The following is a 24106-nucleotide window of genomic DNA, read 5'->3' as shown; positions in this document are numbered from 1 at the left end:
TAGAGCAGCTTCTTTACTTTCTATTTCCTAGCCAGCATCCCTGCCTGCAGACCCCGTACGAGATGATGAAAACAGAAGAAAGGCTGCCCCAACATGTGCTCTCAGCTGTGATGAATTTTGGGTTGACTGTAGCCCTCAAGGAAGCAGATGCACAGGTGAGTGTAACCAGCTCTCATCCAGTGACTTTCTCTGCTGCCTGGGAGCAAAGTGTCACTGCTCATGCTGTTGGTGGACACTCATCTTTGCACCAGGTGTTTGCCTCTGTCAGCCAAAGAAAAACTCCCCTGGCAGAGCTGCCTGAAGTGAGTTGAGCTGGGAGCTGTTCTTGTCATTACTTACATTCAGCTCATTGAATGAGCACACCTGTCACTGGAGGGGGTTTGTGTGCATCTCTGTATCCTGTGTTCATAGCCAGGCAGCTTGGCCTCTCCAGGCCTGCTCCTTTCCTCCACTGCGCCTACATAGGGTGTTTTTTGCCCTGTTTGTTGGACTTTGAGGTACTTCCATAAAGCCACATGTGCTGTGCCAGAGAAGAACACGGAAAGATGCAAAGGGATTTCATAAAGCATGGGACAGGTAAGTCCTTTCTGGCAGTTGAATGCAGCTTTGTCTGTGTGTGGAAAAGTTTTTGCTCTGAATCTTGGTAACTCATCACACGTTAGCCTGGCAAATGGAAATGTGTCATTGTGGCATGGTTCAGGTACAAAGCCCAGAGCTGCAGCTTTCTTTCAAGCAGGACAGAAGGAAGGAGAATGGCTGGGAGGTTGACAGCAGGGTAACAAGAGAGGTAACAAGGAGTAAAGCTGTGGAGTCAGATCCCAGTTTCCATGGGATGCAGGTGTGCAAGTGGCCTGTTTCTGATTGCTTTTTTTCCTAGAATAGAAGCAAGGGGTTCATGGGATCGTGGATACAGGGACAAGCATCCCCCAGATGGCAAAGGACCAAATGATATTGAATGTGGGAGGATTTGGCAGCACTGTAGTGGAATTATAGGTCTGATTTGTCAGAGCTCTCTAGGTGAAGTGCTGGAGTTCCGAGTGACTGTGGAAAAGCAGAGTCTGAAATGTGGCAGAGGGAGTGCTGGAAAATGCAAAGCTCAGCCATCGGGTTTGATGAGCAAGACGGTTTTTTTGGGAGGGCAGGGAATTTTTCAAGTAGGAAATTGCCACTGAGGTCATTCTGGCCGTGCTTTAATACCTTGCTTAACTGAAATATTTACTTAACCAAAATATTATTTTCCATTTTATTTTGTTATGGTCTTAATAATTCACTGTCTTAATACAGTGTTTGAGGCTGAGTTTTACTGAGATGTGGCCCCAAGATGACTGGCACTTAGGTCCAAAAGAAGTAAGTCCTTTGCATTTTCAGTAGGAAATTTGTGAGACTTAATTATTTAAACCTGGAAAACATCAGAGAAATTAATATTAAATGTTTTTTATGAAGTGTGGTACCCAAAGTGTTTTGTCCTGTTCACCTTCTGTTGTAGTGCTGCTTTAAGGATGTGACTGCGCAGACATCTCTCACTGGTTACAGGCACTACAGGGCTGAACCTGGAGAGATGTGCTTGCCATCACAAGGCTGTGTGACCTCTGTGATTTTTGGATCCAGGTTTCCTGGGCATGCCACACTGAATGGGAATGCCACACTGAATCCTTTTTCTTGTTCTGAATTGGCTTTGGCTGCTCAGAGCCTGGTACGTGGTACCATCTGCCTGGCCTATTGAATGTGTGAGGGTGTATAGCTGCTCTGGGAAAAAGGGACATATGGAAAATGATATTTGGTGAATCCCAGGAAAGAAAAGTCACGGGAAACCACCTAATTACCAAGGCTTAATAGCCAGTGAATCCACAGTAAGGAGCTTGGTCCTGAGGTCCTGTGGCATAAATGCGTGATTACGTTAACGCCCCACTGCTACTGGGATACTTTTGTGTTTACAGGCCTTTCTCCCTTATTGCTGGAGGCCTTCAAATCCCAGATAGTCAAAATCTCTATTCAGTGCTGCCTGCTGGGCGTTTAACAAGGGTCCTTGTAACGGGACTCAGTACAAGTACAAACATGAATGAAGAGTGCAGGGGCCACCACAGCACCACAGGCTGCAAGGTAGCCAAATGGAGGCAGCCGCAGAAAAGCAGGATAAAGTAGACAATGACCCTCGGTGCCTCAAGGCATTGCTTCAAAAGGTGTCAACACCAATTAAATTGTAAAGGCTCTGTCAGCTTCTGAAAAGTTATCTAGGCAGGGACAGAAAGTACAGAATCAAAGGAGCTGCAATGAGGTTTTGTGTGTCTGGCAGCAGAGCGGGCGTACACATGCTCCTGGCAGTGTGGGATCCGGCTGGGAGCCTCCCAAAGGCAGAGCCATGCTTGGGGTGGAAAAGAGACAGGACAGCCAGTGTGGGGTCTCCTGTGCCACTGGTTTTTATCAACAGTGCAGGGAGTGTTTAATAACATGGACCAAGGTTGGTTAAAGAAAAAGCTGAACATTTCTCCTGCTTCTCCGTCAGGGGTTAATACGTTTGAAAACTGGATGCAGTGTCTTCCCTGATAAATTCACTTTCTGTGTGCTCTGAGCATTTTAAATTTGCTTGTAATAAATAGCAGCCCTCAAATTTATTTTATTCATTGCTGTATAAATTTTCTCATTAGAAAAGGAAGTGGTGTTTTAGCAGCTAATTTCTTTTTGTGGTTAGATATGTATCACCCCTAAATTCTCACGCTGCCTTTCCCCTTTACTCATGGGACTGTGACAGAGTCCCATCCTGTTCTTTTAATGAAATGGTTGGAGGTGCAGGGTGGAGGTACACATAGGCATTACTCTGTGCCTTATTGATGAGGCTGTTGTGATGCACAGAGATGTGTATTGTGGTCTTTTCAGTGTGACAGCCAAGCTGTGGAGCCTAAGGCACAGTGAAAGGGGGTAAAGACTCAGTTTGGTGCTCATACATGGTAAGGGGGAAGAAACACGTGTCTTCTGTGTGTAGTGCCTAAATTTCTGTGCAAGAATGTGAAATGCTTTATTTATAAACACTAGTTCTAATTGCTTGTACTAAAACAAAGCTTCTAACTATAATATTTATTCTTGTCTTTTGCTCATAACAAAACTGCAAAAAGCTGTTTATGCTGTCTTTAAAACCCAATTTAAAATGTGAATTAAACCAAGGAATTCTAATTGGTTTTAGTCTTAGAGTTTGCTCATGAAGCATTGTTACTGCAATTCAAATGGCTGGGTGATGTTGATATTAACTCATCTTTGTAGGTTTACACAGCAAATCAAAGAGATGGTTCATATTTTTTGTACAGTGACTCCTAAATACGTTATTTTGCCAAATTCCCCTTGGTATTGCAACAAATTGTTTAATGAAAAAAACTATTTGGGAGGAGAAATCTGAGTTGAAAGGTTTGGGAATACTGTTTAAATGAAAAGATATAGAGCTAAGGGCTCCTTGCTGCATTATTTTAAAGCCTTTTCCAGAAAAGTATGAGAGTTCATGACAATAATATAAAAGCAACAATTAAATTTCCTGGAATATATTCATCTATCTACAATTTTTTTTTTCAATTTCTAAAGTCTGGATGCTGTTTGTTTTTCATTATCTGATTATTATCATTTCTTTGGAATTAATAATTTTTAAATGTCCCAATCCCTGAAAAATCAAAAGGGCATTTCCTGACGAAAATGAAGGATGCATCAGAAATACTCTGAGTGCCTTTTCCTGGATAGCAGCTCAATTTAGCAAATAATATAGTCTTTTGAAACTTGAGCAGAAGTACTGTGGGGGTGGGTGGGAAGTCAGGCTGTATGTGGCAGTGTTAGGCGAACGGCAGAGGAAGGATGCTGAGGATCCCCTTCTCTGGCCTTGCCAAGACCAGACACTTCCTGGCGTGTGAGAGGAGAGCAGGTGTGTTTTGTAGCAGCTGTGAGGATGATTTCTCGAGTGTTTTGGGCAGTCAGCCATGCCCCGTGGCTGGCCCAGCTGTGCCAGTGGTGGCAGCAGCTGGCTGCCCCAGCTGAGCAGCAGGGTGGGCTTTGGCACCAACGCCCAGCTGATCTCCAAAACTCATCTGAAACTGAGCAGCCCCAATGAGGGAAGAGCCTGTTCCTTTTCCTGCTCTTATGGAAGAGCTGGCAGGGGAAGCTGGCCTTGGCAGCCAATTTCTCTCTGTGAGTGGGGATTTCCAAGCTTTGCACAGGAGTCAGGACAAGCTTTGGCTGTGGCACCACAGTGCACCTGAGGCAGCACCCCGTGTTGTAAGCACCTGAAATGCACAGGGAGCAGGAGATGTGAGTACAGCTGTGTGCAGGCAGCAAGGAGGCTGCCAGGGAAACTGGAGCATGCTTGGACAGGTGCTGATTAGTATTTCTCCCCAAAAGATGATGAAAGTGTGGCTTTGCTTTGTGTGGGGAATGAAGAGAGGGATGTGCCAGGGCTGCCATGTCTGCAGTTATCACAGGTGCTGCTGGTGAGTCCCTCCCCACAGGTGTACCTCATGGGGAAGAGGGATCATCACCCCAGCTGCAGCTCAGTACCAATTTCATCCTGCCCATTTGTCAGCTCTTTCTAGGTAGCTGCCAGGTGGGAGTGGAGAAGTGGGATTATTTCCACACTCCCCCTTAAAATGGTGCATTAAAAATTGCTGTTCTGTGCAAATGGGGAGAGTCCTCCCAGCACTGCTCTGCTGCTGGCTCAAAGGAAGCATGGCTGGGAGTTGGGCTGTGCTCCTGTCAGCCTCTGTATCCAGGAGACAGCACAGATCCTGTGCCTCACCTCCAAACTCCTCGTAAGCAACTTGTAGCAGGCTTCTCTAGTTTACAGGAGCAAAGGATTAGTGAGCAGAAGGCCACCAGATTATGGTAGGAGAGTAAAATTTAGTAAGTAAAAATTTGCTGAATTTTGGGGCAGAGTTCTTCAATCTATTGCTGGTTTGCTTTGTACTGATTAATTTTTCATGTAGAAAAAAAGAGCTGAGAAGGAAGATATAATTTCCATATAGTGTTTTGCTCTATAAAGCAAAAGCATTGAGGAATGGTGAGAGCATCAATTGTGTTGGTAAATAACATGGTTAGCATTGCATTTGTTGCCCTTCTGTGGACATAAAGAAATTGTGCAAAGAGATAATGATTTTACTGCAAAGATAAAATACTGCTGCTTCTTTTAAGAATTATCACGGTGTGGGCACTCCTTGTCGTTTAGGAAAGCTCCTCCGTCTCGTCTCTCCTGGCCGGGGAGGAGAAGCGGGACCGCGCCGTCCCTCGGCCGGCGGGGCACGGACTCCTGAGCGACCGAGGGTGCTCCCAGCGCTGCCTTTGTGCAGCCGCGCAGCACAGAGCACGTTGTACATGGCTGAATGCATTGTAAACTCTGTCACTTCAGGGTATCGCCCACTTAAACAACATCCTCATCATTTTTCTTAGGAAATGATCTGAGACAAAATATTGAATTATTTAGAGTACCGCTGGGAGAGGGAATTGATTCCTTGCTGTATCAGAGAGAAATAGCTGCTCTTTTGTGGCTTGATCCAAAGCCTGGAGAAGTCAATGAGAATCTTTCCATTGATTTCAATAGGCTTTAGATCATGCTCTTATTCACTCATCAGCTATTTCTCTTTAGTTTGAACAAAACAATGCAGCCTTTCCTTTCAAGACACTTAGTTTGCTGTACCTAAAGGAAATACATTCTGTCCTGTTCTGCTGAATATAAAAATCACTTATGGCCTGCCAAAATAAGTAAGTAGCAAACAGCTTCTTAACACTGCTGAAACTTAAATTTATCCCCTATGCATTTAGAATTTTTCTAACATGTTCACAGCTACTTGCATATGTACATTTTAAACTCAATATGCGATCTTGTGTTCATGTTTTCTTTCTTTGCAATTAATTCCTCTTGTTTGGAATCAGAAGAAGCAGCCTACTTTTTCTCTTTCCAGGCTTTCAGATGTGTTTCAGCCTCTTTGCTACCAAAGGAAAAACTGGAGTAGGCTTTCATTAGTTTCCACTTTCTATCCTGTTCCTGGGAAAGTCAAAATGCAGCATCTCCATTGGACAGCGCTGAAATTTTCCATTTTGACACCAAGTCTGAAAGGAGCAGCCAACCTAGGGCTTTTGCAGCTGCCAGCAGCTTTTCCAGTAGCCTCTTTAAAACAGAGATGCAAAAGTTATTTTCTTGAATGTCTGGCTTACACCCTCTCTTTTCTTGTGCCATGCATATTTAACCAGAATTTAGCCACATGCAAAAACCACCATTCCTAAGTGTGCTTTCACAAGGGAGCCCGAGAACAGATCCACAGTCCAATCTCAGTTTAACATATATATAAAATTACTCCCAAATAGACCTAATACAAAATATAATAGGAAAATAAATAACAGTGAGGGCCACACTCAACTTTTGAGCTCTTAGGTTGTGCTGGAGTCAGGAGCAGGGTGGATTCCTTGTTGACCACGGGCAGTGTGCCTGCTTCTGAGCGCAGGCAGCAGAACACACCTGAGAGCTCTTCTGAGGCTGATGGAAATCCAGCGTAGGGTCCAATTGAGAGAAGGTGACAGCCCTGAGCTGAGGCTCAGCCTGCAGGGGGGGCTGAGGGCTTGAGGCAGGGTGAGCCAGGGCACCCCCAGGGCAAGCCTCGGCCTGGGGAGGGAGCCAGAAACCCCAGCCAGCCTGGGCTCTGCAGCAAGAAGCACAGCTTACAGAATTAACTTCTATTCTTCAGGAGAGCAGTCTTTTCACTTTAATAATTTAATGGTTGCAGTAGGTTTTGCTTCTTATCTTGAAGGAAGTATTTTCAGCTACATAATTGTTCTCTTATCCAGAGGGACTCTAAACAGCAGAGTTTTAGAATGCCCAACAATATTATTCAGAAAATGGGTTGTGTCAATTTGTAAACATTTCAAAACATAAAGAAATCATGAAAGCAAGATGAGGTTATCACAGCAGGGACAGAGACAGTGTGTTAAAGCACCACCTGTGAAAATTCCTGCTTTTGGGAGTTATCTCCACAGTCAAAGGCTGGTGAAGAATTACAGACCTTTTAAGGATAAAAAATTGAAAATATTGTTGATACTGCCTTATGATGCCTACCTATATGCAGATTAATGGGAAGACTGGACTGGGTTGAGGTTATTTTTGTTTTTAAGATGTGTGAAGTTAAAGTTGAAAGAAGAGAAGCAGAGGGTGATTTCAGAAAATGCCAGCCAATTTTCAAAACCAGAGGGTTTCTGGGAATAGGAAAAATAATAACTTATATAAAATTCTGTAGTTTTATAAATATTTAATAATACCAAAATATCCATCAGAATCAATCACAGAATTGGTAACAGGAGCACATTTAAGTCTTGGTACAAGTTCTACTTAAGGTAATCTGATTGCTTGCACTGATTTTTCAGGGAGGGATGAGAGCAATGGAGATATTGCCAAAGATTTTGGGAAAGAAACCAAGAGCTTTCAGTTAGCAGTCCTTCCAGCTTGGCAGTCACAGGGCAAGGCATGGAGGCTGTAGTACTGAGAAATGTTGTTGAGAAATTCTAAGAGCCATTTTGGGGGAATTTATCAGCTCCCTTTGTCAGTGAACTTCATCCCTCTGCTGAGAGCTAGCAGAGAGCCTGTTTTGTATTTCAACATTTCTGATGCTGCAGAGAGTGGATCATAGCCTGTTAGTATGATATAAGCATGTTGATAACTTTATCAACAAGAAGGGAAAGAAATTAATTCTCTTTGGATAGGATAATTAATCTTTGAAACCCTAAACTTGCCAGGATGTGGTTATTTAGACAAGTGAATCAAGAAAGATATAAACTGTTAAATAGCACAGTAATATTATAGAACATTTCATGTTCAATGATTTTAATGAAAAAATCTGAACCAAACACATTTATTTAAAAAAAAATTCTTCAGCATTTCGGATGATGGTTATTTCTGTTACCTCTTTAAATCTGGAACTTACTGCCAGGAACTTTTGTCATTTTTGCAGTAGCTCAAATCTGCTTTCTCTTTAAGTAGGTGATAGTTTAGCAGATAAAAAAAAAGTTTCTTTCCAAGAGCAGGAACAGGAGCAGTTGTGGCAAGAGAGTGGTGGGTTCATTTTCCTACCCCATTCCTGCGTAAGCCTTCTCTTTCCCCTTGCTGCTTCCCTTGCACTGCAGTAGAGAAAGCAGAACAGCTTTCAAAACAAGCTGACAAACCTGGTCTCCAAAGCAGGCTGCCTTTATTCTGAGACTTATTTTCTGCTAATTAATTGTCCTCTATTAAGAATTTTCTGTCCATGCTGGAGACTGAAGTTTGCGGTATTTGAATGAACCGTTCTACACGGATACACAGGCAGACTGAATTTAGAGCAAAAATAGCTTTGTCATAAAACTGAATTTACTATTTCCTTGAAATATGAGATTAAGAAGATGATTACCAAACCAAGAATTTGGAGACGTGCGCCTGAGTGTGTGGGTAATCAGTAGAGTCAAACTGAATTTCCTGGGAGTCAGCAGGGCTGGCTGGGGCTGAGCCAGCCTGGTGCTGCGGCTGTGCTGAGATCGCTCTGGATAGGAGCTCGCAGGGTGGGAAGCACTTGAGTCTCTGAACAGCACAAAGCCAGAGCTCTGATTTGTTTGCTTGTAAAATTTCTCCTTCAGAAAGAAAAAGTTCAGAGCATTCAGTGGAACTAAAAATCTGTCAGTGACTGATATTTTTGTAAATATAGAAAGAAATGAAAGATAATATTAGACTCAGAGATGTCTCATCATTTTTTTCTTTCTTTCTTTCTTTGACTATATTATAAACTTCAGCAAAACTGTGATTAGCCCTGGTTGTTTGCATATCTTGACAGCTATAGATATGTATTTTGTTATCCATTTGTCAGCTTAAAACATTAAATAAATGAGCAGAAAATGGGGTATTTATTTTACTACTCCCTATTATATATTTATAGTCAGTAAAGTGGAAGCTATCTGGGTTTTTTACTCATGTTTTTAGGAAAGTGTTCCTCCCAAGGCTTGTAGAAATTAACTTTTTTGTTAACATTTCAATTTTAGATGGAAGTGTTAATTAAACTAGAGAATCCGACAGAAATTTTGATAGGGATGAAATTACTTTTAGTTCTTTCCTTCCTCTATAAGGTTAAATCTTATTCTCATTTAGATTAAAGATGTAAATCCCTCCATATGAAAGCAAACCATATTGATTTTGGCGTTTGGGGGATTTTGGAATTTTTGCCTATAGGAAAGAAATTATGTGGGGAAGGTTTAAAAATCCCTTGTTGAATAGATGCTTCACAATTAACAGCTGTAATTATGTCTCTGAACAATGACTAGAATTCTGCATTGTGATTGTTGGTTATAAGAAAAATTTTTGCTCAGTCATCTGTTTCCTTTTATTGTCTTATATGCAGTTATTTTCATTAGACTCTACAATTAATGAATTTGCTGAGTTGAAATTCCTTGATCTTGGGAAATATTTCATAATTACAAACATTCATGTATCTGTCCTCCTATCTTTGGCATGTTCGACTTAAAAATGTTCCTTATTATTTGTTGATGAATAATATTCAGATTTGGTTGGGCCAACACTGCTGACTTAGACCCGCTGCCATTTTCAAAAATATGACTCTGAATTTTTTGCTGCTGGAGTCCATTTCTGGAAGGAGACCTAGATCATTAGCTGACGGGAAATGGCATAGTTACATTGAAAACAATTTTCACTAATTGATTATCTGGCTGATTCAATTTCCAGTCTTGGCTCCCACTTGGACCAGATGCAATATTATCTCTCAGTATAACTCATGGTTAAATTTTACTGAAACTATATCCCTATGAAATTTCTATTTGTGCAACAGACTTAGTATTTATCTATCTATCTTGTTAAAATCTAAAATAAATTGGGGCAATCCCATCCCACATTCAGGAAAGTGTCCTATTTTTGGTCTCCATGCCAACTCTCTGGAGAAGTGTCTACTATTTTGTACCATCATTATGAGAACAATCTCTTGTTACAGATAATAAACCTGCTCTCCTTTATATCGCCCTAGTCTATTCATTTAAAAATTGTTTCATTTTTACTACACTAATGTTATTCTCACCAGCTTGGCAACCCTAGGATAATAGCATAAATCAGTGAATTATTATTTTTGTTTAAGGCATTTCTAATTTTTAATTAAAAAGAAAAGTCAGACTCTTGCTGATCACCTACAGGATTGTGACTCTCCATGGTTACCTGTCACTCAAAGAGATCTAGCTCTGAGGAATGCTAATTAGCACTGTTAAAGCACTGGTAATTGAACTGTGGAGACAGCCTGCAGAAGGAGGCTGTTTGCATTCAGCACTGCTTTGCCATTTAAATGGACGAGTACAGTCATGAAGGTACGGTGGATAAAAGCGAAAAAAGCACTCAGGCTGTAATTTTTCATTTTGACTTCAAAGTTGTTTACCAAAGTGTTTCCTAGAAACGAGTGCCCGCACCAAAAAAGTGTCAGGCGTAGCAACTTGGCTGACAACCTACGCCTAAAAAGTGCACAATGCCCTTCCTGTGCAGCTTCCCTTGGTGCCTGCAGCAGCTGCTTGGGGCACTGCAGCTCGAGATGCAGCCTGGGATGACCCACGCTGCTCCCCACTCAGCGCTGCCATGCCAGGCCAAAGATTAAATATTAAGGAAGCACCAAATTGAAAACAAGCCACAGAAAAAGCCTGAAGGAAATTAGCATTCCCACTGAGGTTGATGACTTATCCAGATATTTCTTTGACTCCCAGTGCTGTGATATCCACATGTCCTAGAGTAGGGCACCTTCATGGGGTTTTCAGAGGCTTGCTGAGGTGAGGCAGAATGTCTCTTGGTACAGAAGAAGTGAAACTCAAGGGTAGGCTGACTGTCTGGCACCTTCAGATGGGCTTGATTTTTCTCTGAAGGTAAATACTCAGCATCTCCTGAATATCTAATGCTTCTCTTAAAAGCACCCCAGAAGTGACGTAGCCATGTCGTGCTGATCTTTGTCATCTCTTTGCTTGTGTGATCTCTGTTCCTTTTTCTGTTGTACAGCCTAATGTCTCAAACTTCTCCCCATGCCTTCAAAGACTTGAATGTTTCTTTAGTTTAGCAAATATGAACAAACTCATTCAAAAGTATGAAGCTGTACAGTGCAACACTTACATGAGTCACGCTTTGGGAATACTGATTTTAAAATGTGTCATTCTGCTAATAGAATCACAGAGTATCCTGTGTTGGAAGGGCCTACAGGGATCATCAAAGTCCACCTCCTGGCCCTGCAGAAAGCAACCCAAGAATCACATTATGTGTCTGGAAGTGTGGTCCACATGGATGAAATCCAATTCTTCTGTTTGTCAGGTAAGGGTGTGCACATTATAATACCTGCAAGGTCATGAACCGGTCACTTGATTATGTGAAGTGAGTATTTGCAGCATATGCCAGTTATACTTTAATAAGCTATGAATATTTCAGAGACATACTAACTCAAGTATTTCAGGACACTTTTAAGTAAAAAAGTGATATGATAAGACAGGAAGTTTCTAGGTGTTATCACCACTGATAACTTAAATTTGAAATCCCTTTTCTCTTGAGTGGAAGACCTCATCTACACTGAATCTCAGTGATTCAAATCTCAGTGAGTCCAGGATTTCACAGAAACATTTCAGACATTTCAGTGAAAATGTCCAATGGAAAGCATGCAAATGCTACCTTTATGTATTCCCACCTTTGCTTTTATTTATCAAAAACTGTTCCTGTGAGAGATGTTCCTAGTGTTTTTCATTTTAGTAGCTTTGTGGAAAACAGTATGGATGCACATCTTCCATGTTTTGAGGAAACAAAAAGGTTGATATTTTCATGTTCGTGTGCTGGCACATTCACCATGTTTTTTTCTCACTGGTGTTTCACAGGACACATCTCTTTTAGCTGCTAACTGTGGCCTGTCCCAGCTGGGTGGAGAGGGACACATATACCTTTTCACACAATTTACACTTTGTTATTCCAAGATACTAGGGAAAAATTCACATCCCAAGGTGTTCTCAGGAGTATAATGGCAAATCTCTGGCTTTTAATCTGAATCGTGTTGTGTTGTTGCCTTGGGAGCACAATCTTTTTTCACTTATTTGCAGGTTGGGTCTGAAGGGGGTACTGTCTTCCTCTCGTTTATGTCAAGCTGTTATCTGCTTAGAAATTTCTCATGACTCTTTGTCTCTGAAACACTTCTTCCATGCCAGGACCCCAGTGAAATGCGGGCAGGGTGCAGTGTGTGTTGAGTACAGGGCATTGTACAGGGTCCAGACGCCAGTGAGGGGCACAGCTGAGCTCTTGACTGGTCATTTTGCAGCATGGTGTGGTGCCCCCACTGGTGATGCCAAGCTGAGCATCCCCACTGTGGAACTCTCTGTCAGGAATGCCTCAGGGGGCTGTGGAGCTTTGCTGCTTCTCACCATGACTGGGCACCTGCTGGAGCCTCTGGCAGCTGTGCCCACATCCCTGTGTGCTGGCAGGCACCTGAAAATCAGAAGGAAGATTGCCCCTTGCTCCCACCTGTCAGTTAAGCCAACAAAGGAAAATCACTCTCAGAAAATAATGTTTTGACTTAGCTACCCCAAAGAAAGGCTTTTGCCTCATTTTTGTGGTCCAGCCATCCAGCCCTCAAATGCAAGACATTATCTATCCCATAATTTTGAAAGCCTCCTAGCTATTGCATAGGTTGGTTCCTATGATGACCATATAGAGGCTTGACTGGGAACTGGGCAGACAAAGGAATGAGATGCTGTGTCAGGCTCTCCAGAGGCACACAGGCTCCCACAAGCCAGTGCTTGGCTGGCAGGTGCTGCTGTCTCTGCAGCACATCATGGGCTGGAAGAGTGACACAGCACAGCTCTTGGGTTGTGGTGAGGTGTGGTTTTTGAGACTAGACCAACACTGACCTATCAGCAAATAGACTTCAAGGTCATTTCAATCAGATAGAGACCTGTTGCATGTCCCAGTCATTCTAGCAGAGTGAGCTAATGTAGAAAGACTGATTTTTGGAGATCTCTGACCACTGCAGGTCATCACGTGCATCTCTGCAGCACTGAAGGTAAAATGCTATGTTAAAAAAAAGAACTTCTTCCTCTCTGGCTTGAAGGTAACAGTATTGTATCAAATGTGTTTTTGCTCTTCCTCATCCATTTCCAGAGAATTACACTGGTTGGACTCACACAAAGGACCTGAGTTTTGAGCTCAGATAGTTTCTAAGTTCGCAAACAATTTGCAACTGTCAGCATCAGGTGCATTGAGCAGAGGAGCCATAATTCTGTGGGGAATGTGGTAACGTGGAATGCTGGAGCAATAGATATCCTGTTTATTTTAATCAGTGTTAAGAAGAAAAACATTTGAAATAGGAAAATTAGACAGTGACTATTAAATTGGCATTTTGCCTCTACTGACTTGCCAGAAAAAATATTGGTTCTGCTAACAAACCCAAAGGCAAAAAGAATAGGTGACTTACCTGCTGTCACTCAGCAGGTGAAAACCAGAGATGAGGCACTCGTTGTCCTAAACCCATGCCCAGTCCATTAGTTCAAGCTTCCTGACATGTAGGCTGTTAGCAGAGACAGATAATGGGAGGAAGAAAAAAATCTGATGATTCATTATTTGTATCTGCCTAATCTTTTCCAGGGCAGAAAAGCCTTTTGCTCCTTAGGACTTGTCTGCAAAGGGATATTTGCTGTTATGATTCTGGCAGTGTAATAATTATATTGCATTCAAAGCAATTTCATCTGAACTGCAGATAAATACTTCAGTACTGAGAGTTGCAGCAGTGTGACTGTAGCAGGTTAGTGCCCTGTTACAGGCAGGATAATTGCCTCAGTAAATCTCCCCTATGTTGACAGACCCTTAGACAAGTAGAGTGTTTCCCATAAGTGGCCACATTTCAGAGCACTGACTTGCCCCCAGTGCCAGTGACACTGACAGTTGATTTTTGAGCAGTAGTTTATGCAGACACTCCTGAAGCAGCACGTGGCTGGATTTCACACCCACGGCATGGTGTATGGTTGGGTGCCTTGCTTTGGGAATTGGGCAAAGCAAATCATACAACGTGCTCCATAGGACAAACCAGTACAGTTTTTTTGCACCAACAGTCATTTTCCAGTACTTTTTGCACCAGAGGAAAGGTTGCAGTGTGTCCATTTTATTTGAATGCACAGAGGATGCTGGTGGCTGGATCCTTTGCTCCTGTAAACAGACATTTCTTCATTCTCTTTGGTGCCTTTATGTTATGCTGTCACTTGATAACCTTTGGTTTAATTCTCTGGCAAAAATCTATAAAAGCCTTCTACTTTTGCAAGTGAACACTAAGTAACTGTACCAGTTCAAAAATAGCTTAATATGAACACTAAGAACCCTTCCTCTGCTAATCACAAACATACCTGAGTTTAGTTACATATATATTTGTATTCTCCTATCAGTGGAGTTTTTGGGAACAGTGGTGTTTGAGATGAGCTGGGCTGGATGTCTGCGCTGGCACCCTTAGCTGCCCTGTGCAGCAGTGCTGCCCTGCTCAGCAGTGCAACCTGCCACATCCTGCCAGGCTCCAGAGAGCCGTGTGCCTCAGTTCTGGGATGGTTATTGCCTGATGTGCCAGCCTGATGGAACTTGTTATCCTCTTCAAATGGAGTCTGCTCCAGCAGGGAGAAGGAAGGTGCAATATTTAGAGCTGCTGTGTCCCTCAAAGTACTGCTTTTTGGGGTGTTCATGTGATGGAATAAGTGGAACCTTGTGGATGATTGCTAGAGGCTGCTGGGCAGCTGGAGTTTATGGAGACGTGCTGGGGGATGCAGCTGCAGCCAGAGTGCTGCTCACCATTGACTGCTGTGCTGGGGCAGGGACACCAGCCCCGGCCCCCTGGGCTTCTGTCCCCCAGGAGCTCCCCCACAGCCTTGCTCCTCACCAAAGTCAGCAGGCAGAAATGTGTGACTTCAGCAGGTACTGGACCATGCAAAGCCACTCAGTGCTAGAATATTTGCATTTTGTTGTTCAGCGCCGTTAGAGCAGATCTCGCCCCATCACCTTTATTATTGAAAAATGTAGCCATTTGATTTGAATATCACATTTCCTCTTCTGATTGTTAAGCCATTCCTAAAATAGACTTGGAAACCAATTTGCAGTTTTGTCCCTGGAGCTCTTACACGGCTTGTGGGACAAAGGGCTTTGTGTCAAAGAGATCTCTACCTCCAGCACCAGGCTCAAAGAAAAAATGATAATAAAACACTTTAAGGAATGCATTTCACAGTTTATCCTTGGTGTGAATTGTTTCTTACACTGTGAACTTTTTGGACCATAGGGCTGAGAATTTTCCTTCAAGTCTGTCATGGTTTACAACCAATAAAGATCTCAGCGCAGACATGGCAAAGCTTCTGCTCTGAACTCCAGAGAACGTGGAAATGGAACTCTAATGAGTCCTTCTGTCCTGTGACAGCTTTCCCAGCAAAACAACAAACTGGCCATGCTCTGGTTGAGGGCTGGAAACCCTGAGGGGATACTAATATGGCATGTACTCACTTCCTGATTAACCATACCTGCTGAAAAAGCTTTTTTGTTCTTGGGATCTTATGAATTGCTCCAGTCTGAAGGATTATATTACAGAGCAGTTAATCAGTATGGCATTTCCTGGAACTTATGTAAAGAAATATGGTGCAAGTGCATATATTGGCATAAAATCTTCAACCTTCGTGTAAATTGAAATATTACCAAACCCAGGAAACAACCCCTACAAAGAAAAAAAGCCCCAAACCATTAAGGGTCTCTGAGGTGTCTAAAACTAGGTGTGGACTAGGTCATAAAGTGCATTTTGTTAGTATGATACTTTCAGCTTGCTTCTGAAATCAGTTCAAATTGCTGTTATACAGCTTTATGTTTCTGGGTTAATGCTGACATTAGCTCAGTGTTCCATTCGAGGACTTAGATGCTTCTTTGCAATGAAATGCAGAATTTTGACAGGTTGTCCACAGCTCTGTGGTTGCACATTTTTAAGGTGTCCATGCCTCTCAGGTTGAATTCAGTAGACTCTGGTATTAATCTGAGGGAGAGCTCCTATGGTTTTGTGAATATAGTTCAACCCTCTGGCTGTTCGACAGCCTGGATACCTTTTGAGGATTGTTGTATAACTAGCAAGTAGATATGAAGCCTTCTGAGGCTGGTGGGATTTGTTTTCTTCACCTTCTGTGGATGTCTCTGCTGCCAGGTGACTTCTTTCCTCCTGTGCCTTGTGCAGCCCTGCAAGAGGAGGTGCAGTAAAGCAAGGGCAGCTGCCGAGGTGAAGGAGTGTGGGTTGGGAAGGGCTCTGGAGGGACTGTGTGTTTTGGAGCACAGAATGCAGACAGAGAACTTAAAAACATTTTCAGACTAGTTATAAATCAAAATATGTAAGTAAACTCTTGAGAGAAGGTCCAGCAAGCAAAGAGCTGTTCACAAAGAAATAGCTGCGATAATTTTAAACTGAGGGAACAGAAGAGAGTTGTGGGTTTGGTGTGGTTGCTTATCACCAGGGATAGTGGCTAAATTGCAATACTATCTGATTGATTCAGCCTTGTTTTCTTCATGTGAAATATTAATGAAAATTCACACATACCATATTTATATTTGTCCAATAAAATTCTCCCAGAATTACTTAGCTGCACTTCTAAGGGCTGAGCAACAGTGCTTACAGTGAAAATACTCCTTCGGGCTCCAGACCAGTCATTGCAGCTCCCTAATATTATAGAAGCTGCCTAAACATCAAGCAGCTGCAGGTACAGGAAAACTGGCAGTGTCAGCAGTTCAGAAAGCCATGGAGTGGTGCTAAAGGCATGTCCCTCTCTGCTGAGGTGTGGTGGCGGCAGCAGGGGAGTGCCAGCCTCACGATTCCCCCACGGGGAGCAGAAGCTGTGTGGAGGGACACGTGCTCTGGAGGTCTTGAAAACGTGTTTCAGTCACTAGCCTAATTACAGCATTTCTGGCTAAACAGAATCCCCAGTGATATCCTACTAGTGACACAAATGACGTTCATTTTCCAAAGCCATGCCAGAGAATTTAGTTTTCTCCTTTTAAGCAGCTAGTTTTAAAAGGATTGTATCCAACTTGAAGCCGGGAGCAAATTGCATAGAAAACCTGTTTTAGTGAGGAGAAAAGTAAAGGGAAACAGTCCCTTATTGATAATGAATGAAGTAAATGTGAATGAATGAAATAAATTATTTAATACTGCTGCTGATTACTTTTTCCTTGCAACTGCATTGTGTAACATCAGCTCCTTGTTTGTTTGAGCAGAGCAGCAGCTGCAGCTGGTGTATTTCAGGCTGACTCCCAAGCAGGTGGTGGCTCCTGTTTTGTAACTTTCTCTTCTGTTTTAAGCAGGCACAGGATGCTGTTTTAGTGAAGATGTTGAGTATGGTCTACAGACACTTTGGCACCAATTGAAGATCATTTTTTGTACTGGTGGGAGTTAGAGACCTCATGTTTCAACTAAGACTCCACAATCCTTGATATCCTGAAAACATAAGTGTCTTCCTTCTACATGGGCACAGCCCTGTCACCATGGAAAGCATCAGAGGAAACTTCTTGCAAGCTCAGAGGTTTGGCAATGGAACATTGGCAACAGGACTGTGCCAGTTGTCTGTGGCCTATCCTGCCCTGATGTTTTGTAAGTAAGTAAATAATGAGGAGGAGCAGGAGGATGGATTCATACCTGAATGGATTCATACCTGAAGCTCTTTGGAAACTGCGTCACAGAGAGACTGCCTACAAATACAGTTAGTTTTCTAATATTAAATAATTACTATTGTCGCTTCCATTTTACAGGCAAGAGATGGAGAAGCTATGTAAAAATGCAAGCTTACCATTGCAGTGTTTCTCACAGAGCTGAAAGCAGATCACAAGACCCCTGAGTGTTGTACCAAGCTGAGGGACGGTCTGAAGAGGCAGGGAGGTAGTGGCAGCACACCACCAGAAGAGGCATACAGAGCTGTAAAGTGAGCAGTGCCCATCATCCCCATGCATTACTGAATCAAAAGGAGCCTGGAACTTCACAAACCTGCAGCCAGCCTGAACAATTGCTCCACAGAAGTAAATGTTTTTTATTCAATATAAGGAAGAAGTAAGTTACTGTAATTGTACCTTGAACTTATTTACCAAGACTTTGAAATGTTGTTGTTCTCTCTTGCACAGTTATTGTGCCATTCACAGTGCAAATCTGGGCAAGGCAATATCAAGGGTTAAATTTTCCATTTGACTCAGACCTGGGGTTTGTCTTCATGTCTGAAGCAAAGGTGTCTTCCCTCTGGTCTGGGAGGACTGTGGTAGTTACTAGGCTGCTACAGACAGAGCAGACCTCTAGTTTTCCCTTTTCCCCCACAGTTCTTTCCCTGTCTGTGGAAAATTTAGCTTTACCCTGGCACTAGGCCTGGAACTGTGGTTGTGTCTCTCAGGTGACAATCCAAAATCTCTCATTACTGTCATCCCAGCTAAAATATCTGCCATGGGTCCATGTAAGCACAGAAGAGCATGAAGAGCATCTGGAGGAAAAGATGCTCATGTAGAGGGCTCTGCCACGGTGGTTTGGGTGCGCTGTTGAAAGGGCAGGTGTGGGTTCAGGGTGCCTCCTGCCCTTTGGAAGAACGGAGTTATTACCAAGTGTGTAAGTGGCCTACACATCTCCTTTGATTTATAGCAAGCAATTATTTTCCTTTCTTTTTACCACTTGGAAGTGAGCTACACTAGCACAGCAGAAGGGCAGGAGAGAGTTATTCTGTTTACAGAAAGAAAAAGTTAAAAAGAGTTGAATTCCAAGCAATTCCACTGTTGTTTTCCAGTCCAGTTTTCAGACTGGAAACTGGCTAAAAAGTGACAGCACAGCTGGACATGAGGTTGTATGGCCCACGATTTTTTAGAAGAGCCACAAGCGATTTTGCAGGTTTTCCATCAGAGAGTTGGTACAGACGGAAAGACTTCCACAGGGATTTGCTCCAGGTCTTCCCCTGTGCCTCTTGCAGGTGCCATGGGGAAGCCTGGAATAGCTGAGCCTCGGGGATGATTTAATTCCTTGCTTCTGCCCTGTCATTTAATCCCTATTGTTCTGCCTTTTCCCTGTGAATATGGCTTCTGACAGTATGTTTGCTGCCTTCTGCATCAAGATCACTTGTGCCTTGCTCTGGGGACAAGTGACATAAAGCCCTTCTTGCTCAACAAGCGAGGCCCCTTGTGCTGCCATTACAGAGCTCTGACTGAATGCAAAACCCAAGCTGGTATTGCTCATACTTAATCAATTGTGTCACTGCCGAGGTATTGGTAATTCCTGTGCCTGCTAGGCAGGCTGGAAAAATAGTAAGGAATGGTCAGGAAGAAAAATCACTTTGCAACAACCAGACGTGCAGAGTCTGAAGTGGCAAAAATTTATGGCATCTGCTCCTTGGGCCTGAGACAAGATGACTCCATGCAATGCAAGGTAAGCTCGTCTTTTTACTTTTGTGCTGCTTTCCTCTCTAGATTTCAAACATCAGAAACATTTCAAACTTCAGTGCCATGGCTGAAACTGTTGATTAAATGCTCTCTTCTGTTGGGAAAATTTCTGGTTTTTGCACAGTAGGACCGTTGCTTCTCAGAGCAATACTTCTTTACTGAACATTTTAATTATTGCTTATTGAGAACAGGATAAATGGAGCTTGAAGTCCATAGCGCTAAAGCTATCCACAGAGAGCCCAACTGTGCCTGTTACTGTGCTTAGATGATGTCAGCAGCATACCATTTACCTAACCCATAAATGTCACTGATGTGATTTGTGCTGCTGAAGAAGATTTGGGGAGAAATTCTAACATGCAGCGAAAGAAAGAAACCTTTAAGGAACAGATGGACAGGCAGGATTTTCACACTCACTGTTCATATGTAAGAGCACAGAGAAGCCCATATTTAAGGCAGCAGATTTCTGCTGGGGGTGAGCACATCTTGCACACCCTTTGGCACCTGTGCCAAGGAGCCACCTTCCCATGACACGCCGTGCCCACAGCAAAGCCCTGTGTGAGCCTGGTGGGCCTGAAGAGGTGCCAGGTGGGTGCCAGCTCCCTGTCTGCCCAAAGAGTTATCCTGCCAGCAGGGCTATGGATGGCATGGCTGGGCCAGGGGAAGGGCAGACACCCAGACACACCAACTGCTCCTTTGAGCAGAGCTTGCTCCTGCCTCTGCTGGAGCTGTGGGCTCATGCTGTGCTTTTTCAGGGATGTAGGGCACTGGTGAGGGACAAGGGGAAGCTGCCTCTACCAGCCCTTGAATTCCAAGTAGAAATTTTGCTGTTTGAGAGGAAGAAAAAAGTCTTGCAAACTCTTGTGCCCTGCCTGCTCTCAGCCTGTGGTTCCCTGGGTGGGCTCAGACCCCTGTGACTCTGAACTTGTGCTGCAGCAGCATCTGCAACTCTGCCTGCAGCTTCTCCTCTGAGCTCCCTGCTGTGCTGCCCCTGGGTCCCCCTTCCAGCCCAGGGGATGCCTTCTCCTGCAGAGGTGCTGTAGAGGGCAAGGGGAGGTCAGAAGAAAAGCTGGGATATTTTTGATTTTTTTATTTTTTACAGTCTCACAGTCAGCCATGAGACAATGTAGGTCAGTGACAGGGCAAGGCTGGGCACATTATAGGTGTAGCTGCTCTTTGTGCATCAGGGTGCCACACAGCCTGTTTTATTTTTGGAGGGGTAGTGTGAGGGGAAAGTTACACCCTCTGAATTTAATTCCTGATTTATGTGTGTCAAGTTGGGTGTATGTTTTTTTCCTTCTGTTTTCCCCCCTCCTTTCAGGGGATAAATTTATACTTCTTTCTGGTCTCCATCCTGTTTGATGAATTCATGGTGCCATCTGCTGATTAGAGATGGAATTAGCACGGAGTTCTCGTCTGGGATAGCATTCTGCACTACAGTTCAAAATAGAATTTAATTGTGATTAAACAACATTTTTAAACATGGAAAGCACACAATACATGGACTTTCTTTTTCTCACCAGAAAAGCTCAGCACCTCTAAATTGCCTTGACTGCTTTGGCACATATTCCTGTCTCTGGAGGAGCTGGAATAAGATCTGTACCTCCAAAATGTCATTCTAAAAGCACAGTGGAGGCTGAAGGACTTCTCCTTGCCCCTGTGCTCGGAGCATTTGTATACTTCTGCCCCTGCTCCTCCTCTCAGACTGAGAAATAGCTCTCAAAAACATTTGAGCTTTTTGTAAAAAGGGAAGATCATGGTTTTCCCCTTTTTTAAAAAAAACAGCAGTAACAAAACCCAGCAGAGCAAAATGTATGCTTTGAATATGTTTGTGAAGCAGACAAATTCTTTCCCCTTTTATTTGAAATCAGCAATATTATGCAATATGATCACATGGGCAAATCTGCAACTTAGAAACCCCAAACAAAAAAACCACCAGTGAGTGAGGCAAAATTGATCTTGTCTTTACATAGATTATTTCTAAATTTCAGATTTCCAAAAGCCCCCAATCTCTTGACTGGGAAACAAATAAATAATTTGATGGTTCTACTGATGGTACATGAGCAGGGATGAGCTTTGCTCCTGCAGATCTCTCCTCCAGCTGTCTCGTGCTATTATTGTCTTTTCTGAGCTGACTGCTCCTTCTCTCCCAAGCTATCTATTTCTCCTGAAGCAGCCAGCTCTTCAGGAGTTTTATTCCTGTCCTGGGCAGATGCACAGCATCGCCAACCTGGCAGTCAACCTGGAAAACAGGGTATGGGGCTAGAGTTAGGGATCCTCCCATCCCCACCATCCCCAGGTGACTGTTGTCTTTTGACAGGCTCTCTATGAAGAGTGAGCAATAGAAAATGTGTGGGAATCAAGGGGAAACATCTTTAAAAATATATGTACTTCACTGAAAGCAGAAGAGCTGAGAGGCTTAATTGAGATACTTTTGGCTTTGCTTCTGAAGTATCTGTTTTTTTTTTTTTCATTAGAAGAAAACACAAAATGTATCCAAAATGGCGAACATTTCCCACAAAGGCTTTTAAAGCACAGCCCCCTTTCTGCCCTTTTTCTGTAAGCACAGTGATTGCTCATAATAGCTTGCCTGTGTTCCTAAGGTTAATAGATAAAATAGATAAGAGATAATAGTGTTCCATGTAGCGGTGCTTTAGGGAATACTGTGAATATTGAGGTAATTGGGGAAGTCTGTAATGGGGAACAGGGGGTCACTGAAGAGAAGTCAAGGTAAGATTAGAAAAGCTGAGCTGCAGATCTCAGGAATACTTGATAAAGGTCAGAACTAGAGGCCACTGGATCACTTTCTCTTGAAATACAGAGTCAAATGAAAAAAGGAGAGGGTAGGACTAGAGCAGCACCCATTATTTCTGACATCTAATTATTGTATACATATTGTTATTTTAATAGGATTAGCCAGCAGTAATGGTAAAGCAGAAGTCCCTTCCCTTTATATACCTGAGAGATTAGTCAGCCTACCAGCAGTGCAGTGACATGCTTAGAGATGGGCATAAAAGATGATGGATTAGTTAAGAAATAACTTTGATGGTTTCCTTATCTCTTTGTACAATTAGCTTCAACTTTGAACAAGCTGTTAATGGCAGGTGGTGGTGAGCCAGCTACAAGTTAAGAACAGGCTTGAATTATGCTATAAATGGACAACCAGTATTTACATGAAGAATGTTTGGAATTTGGATGGTCATTATTTTTAATCCAGGTCAGACCTGTTAAATTAAAGTCTTTCAGTAAAAACAATGCAAATGGGATTTTTTTATAGTGGGCCTTTTTAATACCACCCCAAGGATAAACACATGGAATATTTTTGGCTTTCTAGTAAGTGTAAGAGGGACAAGTTAGAATTACCTATGGCTTCTCAGTTTAACATGTTCCTCAGTCATTATGTTGTATCAAAGCCCATACAAACTCTGTTGTTTAACTGGAATAATTTGTGTTTGATGACTCCTGGGTACCAAAGCCGTGGAGCAGGACTGCAGTGAGGCTGGGACTTGGAGCTGAGGTCAGAAGGGTGGATGGTTTGTGTCTGCAGGAGTTGGTAGCACAACGTGGCAAAAGATGAATGGGGAAGTCAGAACACAAAGAAACAGAGATGCTGTTAGTTAGTAGCTTCAAAACACAATTCTCTTTTGCCATGCTCTTTTGGTAGGACTACTAGGAGTGTAGAGAAGGAAAATGAAGCAATGTGATGTGTATCTATGACGAATTCCTGTTAAAGAAGGAGAAGGCATCAAGATAATTATTTGGAAAAGTAATTGGAGGATATTGGAAACTGGATGCATAACTTAAGTGGAAATTAAGGACGTTATGGTGGGAATAAATTAGGGTACACATTAGACATAAAGAAAAGCAGATTGCACTTTGTGTGAGAAAAATCTTGGCCTGATGAAAATGATAAGCCAGGAAAGTTTTGGAGGGCCTTATATTTTTGGGTTTTTTCACTCTTCACAGTGGTACTAGTGGCTGTGCCAAAGAGACTAACCAAAAAATCATTACTACAGCATGCCTGCACTCCCTTGGTGAGATACATATGCTTAATTTGAGCAGAGATCCTGTGAAAGACAGATGAAATCTGTGTACAGGATTATGAAGAGATGACTTCAAGTTTTTCAGTTATGTCAGCAGTGTGATCTTTGTAAATAAGCCTTCTCTGCCTCATTTTATTAGAACAAATACACAAAAAATATAGGGTACCCCACTGGTGTGTGACAGTCCCCACTGTGCAAAGGAGCTGGATATTGCACACCTAGCAATTTCCTTAGGGCAGTAGCCTGAGGCTTTAAGTCAAGAACTGGACCTCCTACAAACCCATGCTGTTGGAGTGTGCCTCCTCTCGTTTATAGGTCTGTGTTAACATTGCTCTTCAATTCCCAGCTCTTCCATAGACACGCTGAAGTCTGAACACCAGGAGCAGCCTGTGAGGTCAGCAAAAGCCTCTGTCTGTGCCACTGATGTTCTTTTCTCCACAAACATTTGTAAGCACTGCAGTGCCAGCTCCTGGGCTGACTCCTGCCCTCGGCTGCTGTTGGTGCTCTGCATGCTGCAGTCTTACACGAGCTGCTGAAGGGAAGCAGGGCACTCAAACACAAACTCAGGCAGCTCATGCACCTTCACACTGATCTTCACCTTATGTGGACCTGAATTTACCTGGCAAAG

The 24106-nt window shown here is 43.0% G+C and overlaps 1 long non-coding RNA gene across 1 annotated transcript; it reads left to right on the top strand.

Moving 5' to 3' along the window:
- Positions 1-4706: 4706 nt before the first annotated feature.
- Positions 4707-19459, top strand: LOC141729752 (uncharacterized). The gene is made up of 4 exons (XR_012581202.1): positions 4707-4869; positions 11175-11317; positions 17339-17628; positions 17783-19459. It is a non-coding gene; the product is annotated as an uncharacterized LOC141729752 (long non-coding RNA).
- The last annotated feature ends 4647 nt before the right edge of the window (positions 19460-24106 follow it).

The sequence above is a fragment of the Zonotrichia albicollis genome, chromosome 8 (genome assembly GCF_047830755.1).
Source record: "Zonotrichia albicollis isolate bZonAlb1 chromosome 8, bZonAlb1.hap1, whole genome shotgun sequence".
In the NCBI taxonomy this organism is placed as follows: Eukaryota; Metazoa; Chordata; class Aves; order Passeriformes; family Passerellidae; genus Zonotrichia; species Zonotrichia albicollis.
The sequence above is the reverse complement of the archived record's forward strand: the minus strand, read 5'-3'. Positions and strand labels throughout refer to the sequence as shown.